The following is a 17,770-nucleotide window of genomic DNA, read 5'->3' as shown; positions in this document are numbered from 1 at the left end:
GCGGCCGGCGGAGCCTCTGTCCCTGGGCAGGGGATGCGGAGGCCTTTCCTTCACTCTGCCTGCCCTGCCTGTTAGCATCTGATCCTCTGGGACTTATCTCTTGGACTTGGCCTTTGCTCCTGGATGTGGGTTCCTATCTTTCTGCTTTGGGTGTTTTCAAATTTCCTGCCTGCAAAGTTCCCAGTCGAATAGTAAAGAGCCCAGACAAAGACATGAGTTCCTAAAGAACAGTTGGCGTCACTGAGCTCAATCCAATAGGATTTCGAGTCCCAGTATCTGGTTATTTCCTTCCATTTATGTGTTTATCTCTGCTCCATTTCCCTCTTGAATTCCTGTTTGTCAACAGTCATTTAAAAAATTACCTAATAATCATTAAAAGTTTCTGTTCATCCCAGCCGGTGTGGCTCATCGGTTGAGCGGTTCAATTCCCGGTCAGGCCACATGCCTGGGTTGCGGGCTCAATCCCCAGGCAGGGGTGTGCAGGAGGCAGCCGATCAATGACTCATCATTGATGTTTCTATCTCCCTCTCCCTCTCCCTTCCTCTCTCTCTGAAATCAATAAAAATATATTTTTAATAAAAGTTTCTGTTTGCTTTTATTTTTGTTTGACCATATCCTACCTCCTGGAAGACCTTAACCTCGCTTAAAAGGCATTGGTGATGGGTAGTGAGAGTAGAGCAAGGACCGTGAGGATCCTTTTCCTGTCCCTGTAGGCCAGTTACCAACCCAAACAGAGCACTTAAAGTACGACTTTTATCTACAGTGTGGATCCTATTTTGAGGCAAGAGCTCCATTTACAGATAGACAAATTCCCCTATTTTATTCAAAATCCTGTTTTATTCACAAAGAACCCATTTAAACACATTTTCAGAAACACGCCTCCTACCAAGATACCGGTGACTACATTGATTTTTGATTTCCAGGCGCTGGCCGTCGCCCCCCTGCTGGGAGGGCAGAGCTCCACCTCTGCGGGGCATCTGCTTTTCCCTGTGAACCCCGCCAGCCGTGCCATCGGGCCCTGGTGCTGCTGGCTTAGCTCTCCCGGCAGGCTGAGCTAAATGCGCCGTCAGCGGTGGGCGCGGAATCCACCAGCCTCGGGCTTCTCTGGTTCTTTCCAAGCGAATTGCTGTTTGCTTTTCTGTCTGAATTAATTTAACCTTGATTGGGCTATTGCTGAGGCTTAGGATTTCCTTCTAATTCATTTCAGATCTGACTTAATAACTTAAACCACGATTCATGTTTTCATTTATTTCTTCCCAAGCCTAGAGGGAACTTGAGCAGTCATCTGATCTGTGTCCTTTGGTCAGACTGTGATTGTCCGTTCCTGATGGGAAAACCATGGGGTGGGTAAGAGCTGTTTCTTTTATACCTACAGAGAAAACTCAACCTTAGTTCTCAACAACCATCATTCACTTTGAAGATACAAATTGAAATACAAATAACATTTGATAATTCAGATCATGAGTAGTATGTGGGATTTAAGTATTTTAGAAGAGTCTTTATTTTGAGTTGACAGATGTTCATTGCAAAATACCTAGACATCAAGGCCGGCCTGAGGTTCTGAAGCCATTTGAAATACAGGACAGGTCTTGCCCTAGAGTGTCTTTGGGTGCGGTGGGCTGTGCTCAGATAATTACGATCCAAGGCCGCATGTGACACCTGCCGTGAGTGTTGCCATCAGAGGAGGGAAGATAGGTCTTGCAAACATCCAGCAGACATCTCTCCATCACATTTGATTTATTTTGAACCAGAGCCAGCGAGTAGCAGAGGCAAGGTCAAGGTCAGCTAGCCCTGTCTCTGCAGTAAATTTCCAAATCCCTTCATCACAAGGGGGCAGTTTTCAGAGGGACCAAGTCCTGAAAAGGCAATGTGGTCACAATTTAAAAAATATTTCTGGAATTCAGTTGAGCTCAACATTTTTTTTTCATTTCAATCCGATATTGTTCACACTTAGTCTTCCAACCCTTATAGGTCCCCACCATAAATTCCCACAATAAGGGACACAGACCATGTTTATGCCAATTACTCACATAACCTAAATGAAGACCCAAATTCGAAGTCGGATTCCAGAGAGGAACCTACAAGCATTTACCAGCTGACGTGAGATGCAGGATGTGTGCAGTGTTCTTCCCATGTCCTTCAGTCTGTCACCCTCCCCACCTCCGCATAGATCCTGCCTGATTTCCTTGTGGATTTCGTGGCAGCCTCCACCGTGGTGGGAATTGTGTGGACCACGCTCTAGCAGAGGAAGAGAGAGCGGCCTGTGTCAAGGAAAGCCAGGAACCACGCTGCATCCAGGCACCACATCGCGCAGCACGTTTCTTTCATTTAAACACCGAGGATGGCGCGTCACGCAGGCTCGCTTCAGCCACAGCATCTCTTTGGGCCCACAGCTCGGCACGCGCACAAATGCATGCGTACGGTTGACACCCATCACAGATGACCAAGAGTGTGTTAGTTTGCCAAGGCCGCCATGACACAGTCACGCACACTGGGGGGCTTAAACGACAGGATTTTATTTCCTCACAGTTCTGGAGGCTGGGAGTCCAAGGTCAAAGTGTTGGTAGCTTTGGTTTCCTCGGCACCCGCTCTCCCCTTGGCGTGCCGCTGGCCGCCTTCTCTCTGGGTCCTCGCATGGTTTCCCTTTGTACGTGTCTGTACATGTCCTATTTCTTGTAAGAACAGCCGTACTTGTTTAGGGACCACCGTGATGACCCCTTTTAGCTTAATTACCTCTTCAAAGTTTCCATGGCCAAGTACAGTCGCATTCTGAGGTGCTGGGAGTTGGGACTTCAACATGCGGATTTGGGGGCCTATAATTCAGCCCGTAACAGAAGAGCAACGAAACAGAGATGTCCTATGCTTTGCCTTCACTTATGTGACTTTGTGAGTGACCCGTGTTCTGTAGAAGAAGCCCTTTTGTTTTTTCAGTAGCCATTATGGATTTATACTTATCTTTTCCGTATAAAGTCGTCACCTATTTCACTGCAGGGATTGTGTCTTAGTGGCCCTCAGACGACCCAGCATGATGCCTGGCAAATAAACGTTCAGCGAGTGTCACTGGTTCACCCTGGTCCCTGGGTCCTTTTTTCACAAACCAGTGTCAGCACTGAGTATGACACCTCAGCGAATCCTGACGACTCCGTGCCTTCTCCTTACACTGACTGAAAGCAAACTCACGTCCCGCTGCGTGGGACAGGGACAGCAAGGGCCCGTCTTTGCGAGGAGGGGCCGCATGTCCGGAGCTGAGCCAGTCACCCTCTGTGGGAAAACTGCCTCAGAGTCCTCAGCGATGAAAAGCTGGGCAAGAAGCGTGGCCGGGGGCATCTCTCCAGACCCCACCCCTGGCCGAGACCAGCCACGGGAGAAGGCGTGGTCCTAAGGGTGGGGTCTGGGAAGGCTGAGTCAGAGGGCGGGGGCCCTGGATGAATCCCAGAGGCCGAGGGTAACGAAGGGGCTGAGGCTCAGGACTCTGGGAGGTGGGGCCCACACTACCTCGTCCGCTGAGACTCCGAGGAGGCCCATCTACAGCCCCTTAAAGCCTATCTTCTGAATTCCGCAGGGGACACCCTGCTATTCGGCCCGTGTTTCCTTTGCTTATTTCGTTCTATTTGGCCAGTTCCACCTGTTTAAACATCTGTCTTTGTCAGGCTCTGCTTGGAGTGACAGGGAAACGCCCCAGGCCCACTGCCCGACCGGCAGGCTTCCCCTGGCCTCTTTCCCTCCTATTTTGCTCTAAACCAACCCTGATGGCTCAGGACTCTGGAGTCTACACAGGAAAGGGCCAGGGGGTGCAACAGGAAGTGAACAGAAGGGGCGTCTGGGGACACATTGTGTCTGTGGACTCCTTCAGAGAGGGCTGAGGGAGTGGTATGAAAATTGCTCTTGATATGATTATTTTGACTCTAACGCTCATCTTCTCCTGTCATAACTGAAAGCTGGTTTTGTAGTTTGGAGTGGCTGATAGGTGTCCAGGTGTCTGCTGCGACTGGGCCGACTTCGTCAGCGGGCTCCGGGACAGCTGAGTTGGCGGATACTGGTGCTTACTGAGGAAAGCACGTGTGAGCTAGGGTGCTAATCGTCAACGAAATGTGATGAGACCCAGCCTCCGTCTATGTTATGTTCTGGAATAATTCTCAGTGGTGAGGCATGTCAATCAAGAATAACACACAGGCCCGCCTGGCGTGGCTCAGCGGTTGAGCATCGACCTAGGATCCAGGAGATCGCGGTTCGGTTCCCGGTCGGGGCACATGCCAGGGTTGTGGGCTCCTCCATCCCCAGCAGGGGCGTGTGAGAGGCAGCTGATCAATGACTCTCATCATTGATGTTTCTGTCTCCCTCTCCCTCTGCCTTCCTCTCTCTGAAATCAGTAAAGATATATTAAAGAAAATTTAAAAAAAGAAAAAAAAAAGAATAACACATAGAAGAGGACTCTGGAAGCAGACAGCGGTGACCATCACAAATGATGAGCATTGGAAGTGGCATGTTCCTCAGCGGCCCTCTGACCTCGCAGGGTCCATGCAAATAGCCACCCACTCGGACTCCTGTTGCTGAGGCTCTATGGAGGGAGGGACTGCGGAGAGCTTAGTTTATGACACTGAAGTGCTAAGATTGGGGATGCGCCTCTAAACCCTTTGATTCTTGATAAATCCACAAGGGATTAGTCATTCATTAACCATCTACATCTGTTGTGAATAATTTATCTAGCTTTGGGTTCATTGATGCCTTTACACATATAATGTCTGCCTCATCTGGTGGAATCGAAGCATATTTTCCCCCATGGACAGGCAGTTTAAAGACGGGAAAGAGAAGAAGAAATGGTTCTTTGAGGCTGATTTAATAGAATTTATTAAGATAACAGTTGTTTTGCACATAGAGAGATGACAATGCCGTGGAAGGAACAGGACACAAATAAAGAAGCATTACAAGAAGGTAGAACATTAATTATCTGGACTCTGGGAGAGGCCATGATTGTAGTGGTAACTGACAGAGAAGACTGTGCATTTATTACTTCTGTTGGTGTTTATTAAATGCAGACATGATCACAGAAACTACAACACATGAGATTCCTGCGCGCTGGTGATGAGGCTCAGGTCGTGCTTGTGACTTGCAAGTCGGAGAGGAGCAGGAAGGAAGGGAGGGGGTGGTCTTACCTGCAGCACAGCCCAGACGCCCGGCCGCCTAGCAGCAGCATTGCCTCTGGCAGCAGCACTTCTGGCAGCAGCACTTCTGCTGGCAACAGCCCTTCCCACAGCCACAGCCACACGAGCCACAGCCACACGAGCCACAGCCACACGAGCCACAGCCACAGGAGCGGCGGCAGCAGCAGACCACGGGGACACTGCAGCAGCCCCCACAGCAGCCACGGCAGCCGGGGCAGCAGCCCGAGCAGCAGCCCACCCGGTAGCACCTGCAGGTGGTGCAGCTGCCACAGCCACCACCACAGCCACCACAGCCACCACCACAGCCGCCACCGCAGCCGCCACCGCAGCCACCACCGCAGCCGCCACAGCCACAGCACCCCATGGTGTCAGTAGAGAGGACTCAGGAGAGGTGAGGAGAGAGAGTCAGGAGGTGAGGGAGGTCTGCGGCCCTTCTGCTGGGGGAGCCCTTATATACCCACTCGGGAGGGGAGGGGGAAGACACATGACCGCTTCCTTGTTGCTATTTCGCTCCATTTGCATGGAAGAACCCATCATCCCTTCTTTACTTCCCTTTTAGATGTCTTCCCACATTTCCAGTTTTGTTCATTTCTTTTTTTAAAAAACTATAATGTAAGTAAGAAAAAAATCCCAACAGTCCTAGGGGAGTGTTCTGGGAACCAGGCTGTCAGCAGGAATGGGCAGGCTTCTCTGTGCGCCCACGATGCCCAGGGGGCACGCGCTGCGTGTGTGAACCGTGGGCAGGGCTTACAGGCCGCACATCTTCAGGCAGCCGCTGGGCCGGGCGATCTGTGGGCTCTGCGGGGTGGCACGGGGAAGGCTAAGGCACAGTCCCAGACCTCAGAGAGCTTGCAATAGAAAGAGAGTAGCATTGGGAGCCGGGGCTGTGAAAATGGCACTAGATTCACAGGCCACTGCCAAGGCCAGATGCCCTCGCTGGATCTGCAGGCGAGGGGAATGTTTGCTTTTTACCTCTTCCTTGGGGCATCCCTCTGCGGTTGGTCTTCTCACCTCTGGGCTGGGATGATTATTTTAAAAACAAACAAATCCTCTCACGCGTCTGCATTTTCACGATGTAATTGTTGGTGTGTCTTGCTTTGGCCAGGGAACGACTTGTCCTTGATTATATGATGTCAATGGGTGTCTGAGAGCAGCAGCCCCGTGCTCAGTAGCCTGCGCCCGGTGACCGTGGAGCAGGGTGGGCCCCTTGGGGAGGGGGGTGTGGAGACCAGAGACACGGGAGAGGCCTGGCTGGGTTGAAGGAGCAGCGTCTGCTCCTACGAGGAGCAGTGTGTCACTGTGGATCCAGGTGGGGTTTGAGGGATGGGGACTGGTACTAAGGCTGATAAAACCTAAGGCAAGAAAAAAGAGTGAGTGTGGGCTCTTCATCCCGCAGGCCAATGTAGGAGCATCTCGGGCCATCACTGAGGGCGCAGAGCACCTGGCTGGGGACCTGGTGGCTGTCAGGTCCCCCACGCTTTGTCACAGGCTTGCTGCTCAGAGCGTATTTTCCCCGATCTGGGAGGATTGTTCTTTAGACATGTGAGAGGAAATGACGTAACATCCCTAAGCTGCCTGGCGTTGTTAGTGATGATCTCAAACCTCTTTAGTGGCGCGTGGACCACAAAGAGTGCTTCCTCTGCTCAGGGGTCCTTGACCTGGGGTGGGGGTGCCGTGTAGCTGGAGATACGTGAAGAGGTTTGAGAGTTTGAAGGAGGCAGGATCAGCAGAATTTGGTGAAAGAGTAGGCACAGGGCTGAAGGACTAGGAGAACCTCTCCAGCCTGGTGGGGAAGGAGTGTGTGGGGGGGGAATTTCACTCTTTTCTGGTGTCTGGTGTTGGCAGGGATGGGGATGGCTTGGGTCTGGGACCTGTGACATCGAAGGTGCCTCTGAGTCCCCCACCGGGGGGGGTGGGATCATGAGATCACTGTCTTAGGGTGTGAGCCTGGAGGAGCTCCAAGTGGAGGCGCACGTTCCGGGCACATACCCGGGGCGCACAGTGGACACGGAACGTGCGCGTGGAGGGGGCGCTGGGGGAGAGAGCGCAGAGTGAGGGGGGACATTGGATCGAGACTTTTAATATACCATGCTGGGGTTTGAGATAAAAGAAAGAGGGTCATTTAGTTTAAAAACAGTCCAAATCCCTTCGGAAATAGAACTGTACACATATAACAACTTCACAAGGACTAAAATGACCAATTTACTGAGGTCTAAGGCCCACAAAAGTAGTAGACGTAAAAAATGTTGAAAGAAAAAGGGTTGTTGACCTTGGATAGTCGTGTTGACTCTCCCACGCCTTGGAAGTTTCTGCTGACGAGGGTGCTTTCAGCGGGATGTGTGGAGAGAAAGCCCAGGAGCTGTGGAGAGGGGCCTGCAGCAACCAAATCTCAGAGATTCAGCCGTGTTTCCGTGAGAATGAAGATCCCTCCAACATGTTAGCATCTCCTGGCTCGCTTCCAACGTGACCTTAGGAAGAAAAGCCGAAATTAGCAAATGTCAAATATAGTTCAGGAGAATGGAAACAGGAATAACCTAGATAACCCTATTTGGAAACTGCAGTGACACCAGTGAGGAAGTGACCACTGGTCATGTGTCCTGGTCACTCCCCCTCCCCTCCCGAGTGGGTATATAAGGGCTCCCCCAGGGGAAGGGGCCTCAGACCTCCCTCACCTCCTGACTCTCTCTCCTCACCTCTCCTGAGTCCTCTCTACTGACAGCATGGGGTGCTGTGGCTGTGGTGGTCGCTGTGGTGGCGGCTGCGGTGGCGGCTGCGGTGGCGGCTGCGGTGGCGGCTGCGGTGGTGGCTGTGGCTGTGGTGGCTGCGGTGGTGGCTGTGGTGGTGGCTGTGGCGGCTGCACCACCTGCAGGTGCTACCGGGTGGGCTGCTGCTCTGGCTGCTGCCCCGGCTGCCGTGGCTGCTGTGGGGGCTGCTGCAGTGTCCCCGTGGTCTGCTGCTGCCGCCGCTCCTGTGGCTGTGGCTCGTGTGGCTGTGGCTCGTGTGGCTGTGGCTCGTGTGGCTGTGGCTGTGGCTGTGGTAAGGGCTGTTGTCAGCAGAAGTGCTGCTGCCAGAGGCAATGCTGCTGCTAGGGGGCTGGTCTGCAGGTGCTGGTGGGACCCAGTCTGTTGGTAAGACTGCCTTCCTTTCCATCCTCTTGGTCTTCCCTCACCCTATGCTCCTGGACCCTCTTCCTGGCTTTCTTTGAAAATTTTCCATCTGAAAAGCTTCCAAACTAATAAGCACCATCTCATGGAAAAGATATGAGTGTGTCCCAGCGCCTGGGTTATTGTGCAAATTGCTCCACTCAGCCGAATGAAATCATGATTCCTAATGTTTGGTTTGATGGATATGTTCATTGCCTTTCAGCTCTGTTTTTCTTCTACTTTGCCCTGTCCACATGCGTAGTTTTTCCCCCTTTTTGTGTGTATGTGTGTTCTTAGTTATCACATAATGTTGTCCAAATTTCCTAATAAAATAAAAACTACGTGCTTATAGAAAAGTACTTTTTGTGTGTGTGTCTTTGTTGTGTTTGAGCACACAGAATCTTGGTTTGTCTGTTGTAAAACGTGAGAGCTTATCTTTGAACAAAGCCTTTAAAACACTTGCAATAGTATCATCACACGCGAAGGCCTGTAAGAAGCTCTGGCCAGGACTCTGGTGACCAAGCTCTCCCCTCAGTGAAACATCACTTTGCCTCAAAGACTCACCCCTCTCTTACACCCCAGTGTGTGGTCTCCCCAGGAGAGATGTTGTGTTTTATTGATGTAGCGTGACCTGTCCCATCAGCAGCTGTCCCACAAGCCAAACACAAGCTTTCCCATTAAGACCAAATATAGAATTTAACAGTGGAACCACCATTTGGGCTTTTGGTGGGTTTATTTTATTGATATGTTTAATCTCTCTCTTCTCCTTTTTAGGTTTGGTGCATAAAGTTTTTCATTTTTCAACTTTTTTGGTACAGTGCAACATTCGATAAAATACATGTGGAATATTTAAAAATACAATCATATACCACTTAATACAAGAATATGTTTGAGAAATGAGTGCTTCCGTGATTCTATCGTCACGCGAACATCACAGTGCATTTACACAAAAATAGGTGGTATATCCTGCTACACCCCTGGGCTGTGGGTACAGCTTGTTGCTCCTGGGCTGGAAACCTGTACAGCATATTACTTACAAAAAACCATGAGATTCAATCAAGTCCAAAAGAAAACGATGCACTCAGTAAACACGAGATGTATGAGCTCGGTCCTGGTGTAGCAAGACTTACTGTTTTACAGCAACTCGTTTGTTTTTAATAAGTAGAAAGACTACACTCTAAGGTAGCAACTAAAGTGCAGTGTAGTAAATACATAAGCAGGTAGCACAGTCATTTATTATCATTCTCAAGCATTAGGCCCTGTGCATAATTGCACGTGTTACGCTTTCAGACGGCTGGCCGCGCAGTAGGTTTGTTTACAGCCAGCGTCACCACAAGCACGGTGAGGAATGTGCTGTGCGACATTAGGTGGCCGTGATGACACTAGGTGACAGGAATTCTTCAGCTTCCTTGTCATCTGTGGGACCACCGTGGTCCATGTGGCCTGTGGTTGACAGAAACGTTGTTACACAGCAGGTGACTGTGAAACACATTAGATTGCCACGGACTCTCCCAGCGCCCCTATCTTCTCAACTGTCTTTAGCAAAGGTAGTAAATGGAGTTAAGGCCTGATGAGAGGCAGCTCAAGGGATGGGGTTTCCCATGGTTTTTCAAAGAGGAAGTCTGTTTTTCTATTGCTTCAATTAAAAAATATATAAATATATTTTTATTGATTTCAGAGAGAAGGAGAGGGAGAGAGAGAGAGAAACATCAGTGATGAGTCATTGATCGGCCGCCTCCTGCACGCCCCCCGCTGGGGATCGAGCCTGCAGCCCGGGCATGTGCCCTGACCGGGAATTGAACCCTGATTGCCTGGATCTGAGGTCAACCCTCAACCGCTGAGCCACGCCGGCCAGGCTATTGCTTCCATTTTATTAAAAGCAGCAGAGTAGCCTCTTCTCTTTCCCTTCCCTTCCCTTCCCTTCCCTTCCCTTCCCTTCCCTTCCCTTCCCTTCCCTTCCCTTCCCTTCCCTTCCCTTCCCTTCCCTTCCCTTCCCTTCCCTTCCCTTCCCTTCCCTTCCCTTCCCTTCCCTTCCCTTCCCTTCCCTTCCCTTCCCTCCCCTCCCCTCCCCTCCCCTCCCCTCCCCTCCCCTCCCCTCCCCTCCCCTCCCCTCCCCTCCCCTCCCCTTTTCCATTCCTTTGTTTTCCTTCCTCTCCTCTCCCTCCTCCCCTTTTCCTTTCCTTTGATCTTTTACTGATTCCCAGCCAGGGCACATACAAGAAGCAACCAAGGAATGCATGACTAAGGGGAGCAGCAAGTCGAGCCCCCCCCCCCAAATCAATAAATAAAAATGAAAACCCCTACGGAACGCACGCTGGCCCTGCGCGACCGCGAGGCTGAGGCGTCCCTTCAGGAGGGGCCGTGGGAATTAACTGCTGCACGGTCGGCGTCGTGCAGATTTGGCCCGTTTACCTCGCCTTCCACGTTCCTTCCTGCACCCCGGCCCTCTTTTGGGGTAATTGTCCGTCTCCCTCGGAGCCTCCTTTAGCACCTGGTTGAGTGAGGGGCCCGTGGAGATGCGCTCATTCCGCTCCTGTTGGCCTGCGGGCCTTGGCTCTGGCCTCAGGTGTGGGCTGTGGCTCCTCTTTGTGACTCCAGGCTGGCGGGTATTTTCCGCGACACTCGGAGCCGGTGTCTCTCCGGCTTCACTGCCTGCTCCTCAGCAGCCAGTTGTCAGCTTACTGGTCACTTCTCCAGAACTTTTGTTCTTTGTACCCCTCTGCCTGTTTTTAAGATTTTTTTTTTCTTTCTGCCATTTCACTACCATGTGTTTAGATAGGAATTACTTCTCACGTACTCTTTTTGAGATTTTTTTGGGTTCCCAAATTCTGAGAATACATGCCTTTTATTATTTCTGGAAAATTCTCAGTGGATATTTCTCAGTTTGTCTCTCTTTACTGTTATCTCCTGGAGGAACTCCAAATAGATATTTGTTCAATTTTGACACTTTAATTTTCATGTGTGTTAATAATTTTTCCATTTCTATCTCTGTGCTGCGTCCTAGGTGATTTCTTTCAGTTCAACATCTTTTCCTATATATGTGTCTAAATTGCTCTTAACAAGTTTCTAGTTCTAATTAGTTCTATTCCCCAACCCCCCAAATATTCAGGCTCATTCATGCTGCATCATGTTCCATTTTACATTTTCCTTTGTGTATAGACATAGTAAACATCTTATTTTATATTCTAATACTGATAATTCCTCTCTCTCAAATCTTCATTGGTCCCATTTCACTATTTACTATTTCAGTTGCCTTGCTGATAATTTATGTCCTTGTATGATTTTGGATTCTTTAAAATCATAAGTGTATATATATTTGATTCCAGTATCCAGGGACATTCTTCCAGAGAGAATTTGCCTTCAATTTGTATAGGTGCCTGGGGCCACTGACTATCAGGACCACTTGAAACTAAATGATCATCTCTCTCTCTCTCTCTCTTTTTAAATTTAGTCTGTAAAAATTGGCCCCAGAATTACGTGAGTGCTGGCTTGTGAAGACAAAGTCCTAAGGTAAATCCTGCTGACACTGCCCAGATCAGTCATCTTTGTGAACCACCTCCTCTCTGGGGTTGCCACTGGAAAGGCCAGGTCACTGGGAGAGTCAGCAGATGCCTTGAGCACAGGACAGATTCGGGGCTTCCTTGTCTATCTGGTCTCCTGTTAAAATTTCTTACCAATTCAACCATTCATTAAAAAATTAAATTATATCCAGGAATTTTAGATGTTTTGTAATGTGAGGATTTTTCTAATATCTAGCCTGTTGTTGCTTTGATCAAAGTACGTCTTTCTTGATTTAATAGTTCTAAAGTCACTTGTTGAAATTTCAAACAACCCAGAAGCGTCCCTTCTTCCTCAAGCTCGATCCCCCAAGCCCATTCCCCTGCAGGTAATGGCACTGAGATCATCTCCTTTAGAACAGAAAAGTAAGAAAACAGGACAATGTTTGAATGATCACGACCCAAACTAGCTGAACATCTAAGTAGGTATTTTGTTTGATAATGAAAATCTGGACTTCGCGCTCAGCTATTCTTTGAGTTAAGACACCAAACCACGTTATGAAATAGCGAAACCTGAGACCACACACCTCACATGTTTGAGATAATGAATGGGAAGTGAAAACACTCAACTGACCTATCTGGACTAGAAAACATCACATGCTTTAAACACGTGAGAAACATTTCAATTTTGACATATACGAGGCTGCCCCAAATCCGAACGAATCCCCATTCCACACTCTTAAAATAAAAGCATCCCTGTTTTTGTGAGGTAAGCTTTCTTTAGAGTGCCCCTTCCCTTACTAAGCCCAATGGGGTTAAACTAAAATCCATTTTCATGGTTCTGATTTTTATGTAATTAAGGTAGACGAAAGTACCAGTTATCCTTGGATGGATAATCTAATGGGCTGTGCAATCAGGCCCATCTGGCAGGCCCCAGGCGGCTGAGTGCGGTGGCCTCCTGCCCGGAGAGCTGGGGAGCATCACTTTGCGTCCCCCAGGAGGACGGGAGGGACGCAGCGGCACAGCAGCTGTGGTTTGCGGGACCTCAAAGGGCCGCTCTGCACCCGGGCTCCTCCCTCTTCGGTCTCATGTATACACCTCCCACACTTCATGGGGACGGGGTTCAGGACACGCTACCCCAAAATGTGGCCCCGTGGCACACTGAATATTTGAACAGGAGGAATCGAGGTGCAGCAGGTGCAGGAAAGGCTTCCTGGCCTTCCCCTGGAGCAGGTCACAGGCCCCCAGTGACCTGCAGCTTTATCTCCGAACACGAAGGGACACCCAGGGGACCTGAATGACCCGGCCAGGCTGCTTCCCCAGCAGGCCCCGCCTCCCCTTTTGTACATCACGTTTTCCTGGCTTCCCAACCTTCACCAAAACTAGTATAAAAACGCTGGGCTTTAATTATTTCTTTGGGTCCTCACGTCCTTGAGAAGGCTCCCGTGTTACGAAAAACCAGCATTAAATACACTCGCATGCTTTTCTCCTGTTCATCTGTCTTTTGTTAGAGACCCAGCTGAGAACCTAAAGGAGGGCAAGTGGCCTTTCTCCGGAATTGCTTTTCTGGGTGAAGCCCCAGGGCCACGCGGGGGGGGTGGGGGTGGGGGGGGCAGTGAGACTCCCGAGGGGAGCGGTCTCCTCGTCGGCCCCCTTGGTCGGGGAGAAATGGGTCTGGGCCCAACCAGTCCCCCCCAAATGATATCTCCGCACATCGAAGGTGGGGCTGGGGCAGGGGTGAGGGGTGGACAGAGGAGCAATGGGCAACTAATTTGTCACTAGTTGTGTGTTTTGATGTGACATTTGTGGGAAGTTATTACTTCGTTTACCTAACTAAAGGATTATTTTGAAAAATTAACTTTTTTGAGATGCCGTGTGTTTACTTATCCACTCCTTCAAAAAACCCTCATACTTCAGACTTAGGAATTTCGTCTATTTTTTTAAAACAGGATTTTCCCAGAACACTGTCCTCGGTATATCACAACATACTCGCATGCCTCCGGTAAAGGTACGTTGCAGTTACCAGTCCTTATGTAACTAGCTGCGTACTTAAAGGTCCTTAGGTTTTCTAGGTGACGTAAAAAGATTCTTCAGCTTTTCTCAGGGACCTTTTCCCCTCGAGCCTGTTAAAGGATCTTTGAGATGTGCTTGAAAGCTCTTTTTTAAGATCTCCATGGTCCTTTTAAATTGGGAAAGCCATAAATAGCCTATATTGTAACAACAGTTTCGGATATGCTAAAAAAAAGAAAAAAATGGGAGAATTACTTCAGGGTGTCTGAATGAAGCCCTCTCTCTCATGAATCTCTGTCATGTGAAAATGCTGACTTATTGTATTTTCTAGCTTTTAAATTCCAGTATTTTAAAATGGCATTTGGCATTATGTTAAGGAGCTCATGGGATATCAAAAGTGCATAATCAATGACAAATGCGTATTTATGATTGAGGTTAGGGAGTTAGCAAGCTATAATCTTGGCTTTTATAAGTTTAATTCAAGCACATTTAATTAGACTCCTACCAAAATCAGTTTTTAAGACGGCTGCTTTTCAAAACCAGGTACCTCCATAACACTGTTGGTCCAGGCAAATATATTATAGAAATAAGATTTGCCTTCAGATATGCCTTTGGACTGTATATTTTTTGCTTACCCTACTCTGGCACCTGGGTAAACCAGTCCTTTCTTTGAGAGCTGAGTTTTAAATAACTTTTCATTAAAGAACCTCAATAAAAGTTCTTCTAGCATTAAGGATGTTGGCAGAAATTAGAAGAGATGATAGAAACACAAAGAAACAATTTAGAATAGTGCCTTAACTCTGTCTAGATTTCCCTTGGTGCAGACGATAAGATTTGGAAATCATGAATTACCTGGGGAAGCAAAGATAAAGCTTGACTTTTTCTGCCTAATTCAATTCCCCCCAAGCTTTCGATGTTTGTGTCAAAGTGTATTGATTTTCCAAGAAAGCGGACATTTAAATCAGGTTATACGAAATAGTGGTAGAAAGGAAGAGAGATGGATCGATGGGTTATTTTCATGTCAAGTGCTCTTTTGCCTACTTCAGTTATAGGGATACATTAATTTCAAATTAAGACAGAATGGATTTGTGGAAAAATAAAGGAAATATCTAGACATGATTAATGGAAAGTCCTTTGAAAAGATAAGTGCATCCTAACAGTGTTGACTCATGTGAATAGATATTGTTCATTCAATTAGGGAAAGAGAGAAACACATCCATGTATTAAGTACACTGTGGACCAGGAATAGTGTGTTTTACGCTGGCATTTCATCTGTGTAAGACCTCATGAAAGAGATATCATATTCTTCATTTTATTGACGAGAAGACTGAGACATTAAAAAATACTGTATCTCTGGGGCAGGGGTGAGGGGTTGGGTGGGGGGTACAGATGAAAAACGATTGGCCATAAAGTAATAATTGTTAAAGTCGGGTGATGGTGACATGAGGCTTCAGTATGTCATTGCCTCTCTGTTTCTTGAAAGTATTTGACATATAATAAGCCTGAAGATTCAAGTCCTTATTTTGCTAATTGCAAGCTTGGATTCTCTCCATCATATCATGCTCTTAACAATTTCTGAGAAAACTGGAAAGCAAACTGCAAGCTGGATAATAAATCACGAATTCAAATTTTATTTCAGAAGATAACAATGGCTTTTTTTATGGTCTCCAAAAGGATTGAGTCTATAGGACTCTTAGTTTTAATATTTATTAAATGAAGATATCCTACCTTCTGTTGAACAGGTGTGAGAGTAAAATTATTTTAATGTCCTGCTGGTATTCCATTAAATTGTATTTTCTGAAATGACTTCTTTTTATCTTTATGTTTTGCAAAAAGATAGCTCAATACCCTAAACGTTTTGTGTTGAATATCTGTAGAGATATGTAAGCTTGGCCATTTCGCTCATGAGACAAAGGACTATTTATATTTAAAAGAGCCTTTAAAGGACAAATTTTATGAAAATTTCACCTTTTCTACACACGCCCTAAGTAACAGGCACACTGTCTGAAGAGAAGAGACTTTCCCTTTCTCCCAGAAGCAAGTTCTTAGCGAGGAAACGGGTTTAAGGGGAACCGAATCCTGGCGCAGGTTTCCGGGAGTCAAACTGGAACTTTCAGGAGGCACAGCAGAAGAATTCAGCTCAACAATGGACCCGGAATGTTCTATAAATATGTGGGTGTGGAACACCCCAACTTCAAAAATAACTGTCTTCAAAGTCTTATTTGATGTGGAAGCTGCATAATGTCTGGAAAATCCACGTGCATTGTTGAGCGCACTTCAAAGAGGGCCCTGGGCTGCGCCCTCTCTCTGGAGCATTAACCCTTGCCTCGGCCCGCCTTCCCTCCCCCTCTGTACTTCGCTGTCTTTGCAAAAGTGTCTCAAATGTCCCAAAATCCGTCCTGGGAGAAAGGAAGAGTGCATGGACAAGGAACTAACCCCTCCCCCCAACTATTGTTTTTCTCAGTGGGGAGGGAAGTTTTGCCTTCGCCAAGGCAGAGCCCAGGGGGGCAGAAGGGTGACTCCAGACCTCCTCCAGGTCACTCAGCTTCGCTGCCTTTTTCCTATTGGAAAAAATGCAATATCAGAATCCAGCCAACTGGGGGGGGAGGGGGATAGTAAGTACTCAGAGACACGCTTATCCTCTCCCCTCCCCCCTTCCCCCTTCCCCTCTCCGTGGGACTGCTTGTGGTCAGCTGCCATCTTCACCAGAATCAAGGCTGACTGTGTGTTAAGGGCTCCGGTGTCCCGGCTTCTTATTAATGACAGTTGAGTGAAACTATAATATGCACGAGAGGCCAGAGAAAGAAGTATCCCGTCTAATACGGTAACTTGGTTGTGCGGAGGAGATCGGATGGAAGGTGGTAGGGCTCCGGTCTGGGTGAACTATTATTCCAGCAGCTATCTGGGCATGGTAGGGAGTGGGGACCTGGGTGTGGAAAATCGTGTTAATTAGAAGGCGACGAGCTTTGGCAAATCCCCACAGGTATGGTTGAGAAAAGAGGCAAATATTTAAGTTGCCTTGATTGGGAGCCCTTGAAATAATAAGGTGACTCCCAGAGCAGTAGTTTTCAAACTTCTTTGAGCGTAACCTGAGAAAGAAACATATTTTACATGTCAACCAGTGCACACACAAGTATACATATATGTGTGTGTGTGTGTGTGTGTGTGCGTGTAAACAGAATTTTCACAAAACAGAGCTTTACAGGCAGATTGCTGTCCATTCTGTTCTACCACAGGACTTGAGCGATGCTCAAAGCCTGGCCAAAGCCTGCGGTGGAGAGAAGCCACCACAGGGACCAGTGTAAAGATGTGGCAAATCTTCAAATCCTTCAAATCTTGGAAGCACTGCACGAAAACTCTCAAAGCAACTTTGGGCTGCTCCCCTGGACGTCGCCCAGCTTCCCTGAAACAGTGACTAGTCCCCGGCAGACTCGCGACCCTTCCGAGATTCCTCTATGACATTAAACAGGGAGGGAGTGAGGCCCAGACACCCGGAGGTGGGGTGCACCGTGGGCTCCCGACACGGGCATTACCCAGGAGACCTGTGCCGATCCCAGGGAACGCTGGCTGGCCCAGGCCCAAGCGGTCCAGCCTGAGGCTTCACATGAATTCCTGACGACAGCATGGAAGCCGCGAGAAACTGAAATTCAAGGGAACAAACTGCCAAGGTGACAAATGCAGATTCATTCCTCCGGGTGTAAAGAAAGAGCATTTTTTTTTTGTAGTCAAGGCAAAAGGTATTATAATAATCAGGATACTTCATACTGAAGATACATCCATCGGAAACGTCTATGCACTGAATAACAGCATTGAAACACATGAAACAAAACTGCCGGGAACACAGGGAGAAATAAAAAGACATGCTGCAGTTACAGGAGACTTTAATACTTCTTTATCGGTCCTCAGCAGGTTAAATGGAAGAAATGAATCATAATTCTTACATTTTAAAGTTGTAATT

General features: G+C 48.1%; 2 pseudogenes across 2 annotated transcripts; one reads left to right on the top strand and one right to left on the bottom strand.

Annotated features, from left to right (window-relative positions):
- Nucleotides 1–5,181: 5,181 nt before the first annotated feature.
- Nucleotides 5,182–5,526, bottom strand: LOC308559488 (small cysteine and glycine repeat-containing protein 7 pseudogene; annotated as a pseudogene). Its single transcript has one exon. The product of its transcript is annotated as a small cysteine and glycine repeat-containing protein 7 pseudogene (transcript).
- A 2,356-nt stretch (nucleotides 5,527–7,882) lies between these two features.
- LOC308559486 (small cysteine and glycine repeat-containing protein 7 pseudogene) lies at nucleotides 7,883–8,251 on the top strand (annotated as a pseudogene). The gene has a single exon. The product of its transcript is annotated as a small cysteine and glycine repeat-containing protein 7 pseudogene (transcript).
- Nucleotides 8,252–17,770: the final 9,519 nt, after the last annotated feature.

Source organism: Miniopterus schreibersii, assembly GCF_964146895.1.
Source record: "Miniopterus schreibersii genome assembly, chromosome: 7".
In the NCBI taxonomy this organism is placed as follows: Eukaryota; Metazoa; Chordata; class Mammalia; order Chiroptera; family Miniopteridae; genus Miniopterus; species Miniopterus schreibersii.
Note: the sequence above shows the minus strand (reverse complement) of the source record. Positions and strands in the feature narration are given on the sequence as shown.